At 37.0% G+C, this 7,282-nt stretch overlaps 1 pseudogene; it reads right to left on the bottom strand.

Annotated features, from left to right (window-relative positions):
* Positions 1 to 2,315: 2,315 nt before the first annotated feature.
* On the bottom strand, positions 2,316 to 7,282 carry LOC128572566 (ubiquitin carboxyl-terminal hydrolase 40-like; annotated as a pseudogene).

The raw sequence follows: 7,282 nt of genomic DNA, 5'->3' as shown, positions 1-7,282 counted from the left end.
AACATTGTCCACAGGTAATACTTGGTCCATGACAATGATGCCTTCATGGGCAGCCAGCTATTTGGTACAATGGCTCTAGGGACGCCCAGCGCAAAGGGTAGTCTACCCTGTCTTTACCTATGGAAAGCTGTGGGCCAAGTCTTTCTAATAAATACTGAGGCTACATATTTATTGCTTAATACTTCACTCTCCCCTCTGACTAAGAAAGCTGGTTCTGTAGCAGGAGTTTACAGGACAGCTGGAACACAAATTCTTTCTTCAACCTCTTACATGCTAGATTGGAGAAAAAGAGTCGATTCATCAATTTCCTTTAGATGCCTGATTTCCTTGTCTATTGTTGGGGAAAGAATTATTGTCTAAATTAAATACTCATGATTACTTATTCTCTAGAAAACAATAGCCTTCCCATGAAGGTATTCCATGAACACACCTGGTAGGTGTTTACGCTAGTGTCTGGAGGATGAGGACAAATGGCCAGAAGAAATCAACGTCCATGTAAATTTCTCTATCTGGGAAGAGCTTCCCCAGGAAACCTCAGGACTACCTCAGTAAAGATTCATTTAATACCAAAAATGTTTGCACCCTTTGAAACTGGAAGTATTAATTAGTAGACATAGCCCCTTTGATTGACAATTTTATGAGATATGGCTTTCACAAGTTTGTGCTGTGGAATAACATGCTACAAATTCAGATGAAAGTCAATCTGTTACCCAAATAGCAAATGATAACAACACTTTTCAATCTTTTTTTTTTTTTGCTTAAAGTTAATGTCTTTAATTTATAATGTGCCTTATATACATTGTTTTGAAATTATTTTGTGAATTATTATATTATAGCTAATTCAGTCATACAGTACCTCTAAGACAGACACAACATCTTAATTACTATGTATTTCTAAACTGAGCTGACCAAAAATGTTTCTATTTGCACAGGCTATGGGGCCAAAATGTATTTTTTGTCTCCAATGCTTTCTTGGAAAATAAAAAAAATAAAAATACATAATTCCAAAACGTCAATTAACAAGTTCAGCAAACACCATTTTATTTTCTATTCATAGAGTAAAACACTGAAACTTTATTGCCAGAATAGAGAATTTTTACTAAAGGATTACTGGTCAGTGGTGAAACCACTGGCTGTATAAGATTTGTAGGGCAAGCAGAGATTATTATATTTACATGAGCAAATTTCTAATATCTAATTCTGATTTCTAATATCTGGTTAGAATAAATGGTAGTCATTAAAAAAAGTGAAGGTGTTACTAATTAAAATACGTTTATAATAACTTTGTGTATAATACATATGATTTAGTTATAATGAATATACCTAAGCATACACATATAAATGACCTTTCTAAACAAAAGTAATAAACTAAATCTAAAATTTAATTATAGGGTTATAGGTTAATTTATAATTTAATTATATAGTTATAGGTTAACTGATGACTCCATGCTGAACCTCATAGTCAAAGCATTCTACAGTGGACATACACTTATTTGACAATGTGAATGTTGCTTTCTTAGCATTGTCGTTGTTATTGCTTGATATTTTGATGCAGCAATTGTCTGATTTCTTTTCTGAATGTATTTATCTTCATTCATTCTTTGCGAGTTTTGTTTCTAGTCCTTGTCTTTAACCTTGTTATTGTTGTTAAATTTTAAGCCTTTTTCATTTTGTGAAGGCAAAGGGTGGAAACCTAATACACACATATATATGTAAAAGGAAAAAACAAAAAGTAAGTCAGAGAAGACTAACTCATTCATTCAGCAAATGTTTGCTAGAGTTTTACCCTGAACAAGATTATCATGAGTATTTCGGGATAACAGTAAAAAATCAGTTTTGAACCCAATACTCTAAAATTATGTGATCTTATATAAACATAATTCAAAATAAGCTTTTTAAAGTGATGTCATCTTTACTAGGCCAATATTTACATTAAAGCAATGATGAAAAATACAAAATAAAATTGAATTATATATGTGTTAATTTGAAGATTCCTCAATTTATTTTTATTAGTTCCGTAATTAACCTTCATGACAATATTGCAACTATGAAGACATTGGGTTCTTTCCTAAGGCTACAGTCTTCTATTTGTAAAATTCTCCAAATCCATTTTCCAAGTATTAAAGTACTGAATGAAGGATTAAGTTTCAAGATATTTGTTCACAAGTAGAACTCCAGACTATACACTTCATGACTTGGGTGTACAGTAAGAGTAAACATGCAATAAAATATTTCTAGTAATAAACACTTTAATCTCATGTGGTATAGCACAAAGGTTTATTTACAGAAATTATAATTTAGGACATAATTTATGACTAAAAGACTGGCATATTCACCTGCTTCTCACTGCCATTCTTGTGTTATTTACAAACAATCTGTTTAATGATGGTTCCATGCTACAGACGATTGATGAGGTCATGGCCAGACCATCATGTTGCCTCACATCACTGTTGGTCTCCCCTCAGACATCAGTGAGGTGTGTGGACGCACTTCCTGATTCAGGACCAGAAGCTGAGCAAATAAGCGCTGTCACTGCAAATGTATAACTCAAACCTTTGTATCAGGATTGTCCTTATCTTTGAACAAACCAAGCCCTTCTGGATGAAGAGAAAATAAAGCTCTGAATTCAGGAGTGAAATGAAGTGTCCAAGGAAGGAATGGAGATGACAGGATCCAGCCTGATTTCTGATTCTGCTTAAAATCGTGGTTTCTCTAGGAGCAGGTGACTCCAAAACTTTAGTCTTTAATTTTTCCCCTTGTCCATATTGATTATTTGGCACACTGGAATAATTCTCTCCAAATAGATCCTCAAACGTTGTACAACTAAATACTACCTGGCTAAATCCCAGCCCCAGCCCCAGCCAGAACACGCAGTGGATGAATCGGCCCCAACTGGGCGCCGCCATGTTGGCAAGGGTGTGTGTTCAAAATGTGATTTTCTTAATTTTAATTTTAATTTTTTTGTAATTATAAAGAAATTTATTTGAGATCTGAGAATTATGTTTGTGAACTTGCCACTGTGCGCTTACAGTGGGAACCCTGTACAAACCACTCAGCAAGGTTCCATATCTTGGTGTATCAGTGTCTCACAGTTGTGTTCCCATTGACTTGTGTTGGTATCTTGATGCATTTTGTTTATTTTTGTTATTGTGTGTTTTTGTGTGTTCTTGGGAGAATGTCAGACTTTGACTCAGAGCAATGAACAAACTTTTGGAAATTTCTTCTTTGTTTCTGTGAGATAGTGTCTTACTATGTCACCCTCTGTAGAGTGCTGTGGCCTCACGTCTCACAGCAACCTCAGTCTCTTGGGGTACTCAAGCGATTCTCTTGTCTCAGCCTCCCAAGTACCTGTGACTACTGGCCCCCACATCAATGCCTGGCTATTTTTCAAGACAGGGTCTTGCTGTTGCTAGGCTGGTCTCGAACCCGGGAACTCAGGCAATTCACCTGCCCCAGCCGCCCAGATTCCTGGGATTACAGGCATGAGTCAGACAATTTTTTTTTTTTTTTTTTTTTGAGATACAGGCTCAAGCTGTTGCCCTGGGTACAGTGCCTGGTATCACAGCTCATAGCAATCTTAAACTCTTGGGCTCAAGCGATTCTGTTGCCTCAGCTTCCCACCTACCTGGGACTATAGGTGCCAGCCACAATGCCCTGCTATTTTCTGTTGTTGTTGTTGTTGTAGTTGTCATTGTTTTTGCTGGCCTGGGCCTAGTTCGAACTTGCCAGCCTTGGTGTATGTGACCAGTGCCCTACCCACCGAGTTGGTGGCACCACCCGAGCAGGAAATATTTATTTTTATTTTTATTTTTTTATTAAATCATAGCTGTGTACATTGATATAATCATGGGGCATCATTCACTAGCTTCACAGACCGTTTACCAAGTTTCACATATACCCTTGTAAGATGCACCGCTGGTGTAATCCCACCAATCCCCTTCCCTGTACCACCTCTCCCCTCCATCCCCTCCCTCTCCCCCTTCCCCCTATTCTTAAGTTGTAACTGGGTTATAGCTTTCATGTGAAAACCCTAAATTAGTTTCATAGTAGGGCTGAGTACATTGGGTACTTTTTCTTCCATTCTTGAGATACTTTACTAAGAAGAATATGTTCCAGCTCCATCCATGTAAACATGAAAGAGGTAAAGTCTCCATCTTTCTTTAAGGCTGCATAATATTCCATGGTGTACATATACCACAATTTATTAATCCATTCGTGGATTGATGGGCACTTGGGCTTCTTCCATGAGTTAGCAATTGTGAATTGGGCTGCAATAAACATTCTGGTACAAATATCTTTGTTATGATGTGATTTTTGGTCTTCTGGGTATATGCCCAGCAGAGGAATTGCAGGATTGAATGGCAGATCTATTTTTAGATCTCTAAGTGTTCTCCATATCTCTTCCCAAAAGGAATGTATTAATTTGCATTCCCACCAGCAGTACAAAAGTGTTCCCTTTTGTTTTTTGCAGTTTTTGGCCGGGGCTGGGTTTGAACCCACCACCTTTGGCATATGGGGCTCGCGCCCTACCTCTTTGAGCCACAGGCACCACCTAGCAAAAGTGTTTCCTTTTCTCCACATCCGCACCAACATCTCTGGTCTTGGGATTTTCTGATACAGGCTAGTCTCATTGGAGTTAGATGATATCTCAAAGTAGTTTTGATTTGCATTTCTCTGATGATTAAAGATGATGAGCATTTTTTCATATGTCTCAAGGCCGCGCGCCTCTCTTCTTCAGAGAAGTTTCTCTTCAAGTCCCTTGCCCAGCCTGCGATGGGATCCCTTGTTCTATTCTTGCTAATGCGTTTGAGTTCTCTGTGGATTCTGGTTATTAAACCTTTGTCAGAGGCATAACCTGCAAATATCTTCTCCCATTCTGAGGACTGTTTGCTTGCTTTAGTTACTGTGTTCTTGGCTGTGCAGAAGCTTTTTAGTTTGATCAAGTCCCAGTAGTGTATTTTTGAAGCTGCTTCAATTGCCTGGGGGGTCCTCCTCATAAAATACTCACCCAGACCGATTTCCTGAAGGGTTTTCCCTGCACTCTACTCTAGTATTTTTATAGTTTTATGTCTTAAGTTTAAATCTTTGATCCAGTGAGAGTCTATCTTAGTTAATGGTGAGAGGTGTGGGTCCAGTTTCAGTCTTCTACAGGTTGCCAGCCAGTTCACCCAGCACCATCTGTTAAATAGGGAATCTTTTCCCCACTGAATGTTTTTAATTGGCTTGTCAAAGATTAAATAATGGTAAGTAGCTGGATTCATCTCTTGGTTCTCTATTCTGTTCCAGACATCTACTTCTCTGTTTTTGTGCCAATACTATGCTGTTTTGATCACTATCGATTTGTAGTATAGTCTGAGGTCTGGTAGCGTAATTCTTCCTGCTTTGTTTTTATTTCTGAGTAATGTCTTGGCTATTCGAGTTTTTTTCTGATTCCATATAAAACGAAGTATTGTTTTTTCAAGATTTTTAAAGTATGACAGTGGAGCTTTAATAGGGATTGCATTGAAATTATATATTGCTTTGGGTAATATGGACATTTTAACAATGTTGATTCTTCCCAGCCATGAGCATGGTATGTTTCTCCATTTGTTAATATTTTCAGCTATTTCTTTTCTTAGAGTTTCATAGTTCTCTTTATAGAGCTCTTTCACGTCCTTTGTTAGATAAATTCCCAAATATTTCATCTTCTTTGGCACTACTGTAAATGGGATAGAGTCCTTAACTGTTTTTTCAACTTGACTATTGTTGGTATATATAAAGGCTACCGATTTATGAATGTTGATTTTGTATCTGAGACGCTGCTGTATTCCTTGATCACTTCTAAGAGTTTTGTTGTAGAGTCCCTAGAGTTTTCCAGAAATACTATCATATCATCTGCGAAGAGTGAAAGTTTGATCTCTTCTGACCCTATATGGATACCCTTGTTCGCCTTTTCTTCCCTAATTGTGGTGGCTAAAACTTCCATTACAATGTTAAAAAGCAATGGAGACAATGGGCAGCCTTGTCTGGTTCCTGATCTGAGTGGAAATGATTCCAATTTAACTCCATTCAATGTGATATTGGCTGTGGGTTTGCTGTAGATAGTCTCTATCAGTTTAAGAAATGTCCCTTCTATACCGATTTTCTTAAGTGTTCTGATCATGAAGGGATGCTGGATATTATCAAAAGCTTTTTCTGCATTGATTGAGAGAATCATATGTTCTTTGTTTTTTAATTTGTTTATGTGCTAGATTACATTGATAGATTTACATATATTGAACCAGCCTTGAGACCCTGGGATAAAACCGACTTGGTCATGATGTATAATTTGTTTGATGTGTTGCTGGATTCTGTTTGTTAGGATCCTGTTGAATATTTTTGCTTCTATATTCATTAGTGATATCGGTCTATAATTTTCTTTTCTTGTTGGGTCTTTTCCTGGTTTGGGGATCAGGGTGATGTTTGCTTCATAGAACGTGTTAGTAGTCTTCCTTCTTTTTCTACCTTTTGGAACAGGTTGAGTAATATAGGTACTAATTCCTCTTTAAAAGTTTGGTAGAATTCTGACGTGAAACCATTTGGTCCCAGGCTTTTCTTTTTAGGGAGGTTTTGTATGGTTGATGCTATTTCTGAACTTGATATGGGCCTGTTCAACATTTCCACTTGATTCTGGCTAAGTCTTGGAAGGTGACGTGCTTCCAAGTATCAGTCAATTTCCTTCAGATTTTCATATTTCTTGTAATATTCATTAAGGATTTTTTGGATTTCTGAGGAGTCTGTTGTTATTTCATCTTTGTTGTTTCTGGTTGATGAGATTAGAGATTTTACTCTTTTTTTCCTGATTAGGTTGGCCAATGGTTTGTCTATTTTATTGACCTTTTCAAAAAACCAGCGTTTTGATTTATTGATCTGTTGTATTATTCTTTTGTTTTCAATTTCATTTAATTCTGCTCTAATTTTGGTTATTTCTTTTCTTCTACTGGGTTTGGGGTTGGAATTTCTTCCTTTTCCAGTTGCTTGAGATGTCCCATTAAGTTGTTAACTTCCTCTCTTTCTGTTCTCTTGAGGAAGGCTTGCAGTGCTATCAATTTCCCTCTTAGAACTGCCTTTGCAGTGTCCCAGAGGTGGAAATATTTTTTTAAAAAGATATTTTACTGACATTCTAAATATCAAGGGTAATACAACAGCAGCCATGATGGACATTCAGAGAAAACTAAAAGACTTACAAAATTGCATTAAAGGGTAGATTAGGCACCGGCTTCAGTACATAGCTTTCCAAGTGGAGTACTTTAAATGTGACCAT

Source organism: Nycticebus coucang, chromosome 20, assembly GCF_027406575.1.
Source record: "Nycticebus coucang isolate mNycCou1 chromosome 20, mNycCou1.pri, whole genome shotgun sequence".
In the NCBI taxonomy this organism is placed as follows: Eukaryota; Metazoa; Chordata; class Mammalia; order Primates; family Lorisidae; genus Nycticebus; species Nycticebus coucang.
The sequence above is the reverse complement of the archived record's forward strand: the minus strand, read 5'-3'. Positions and strand labels throughout refer to the sequence as shown.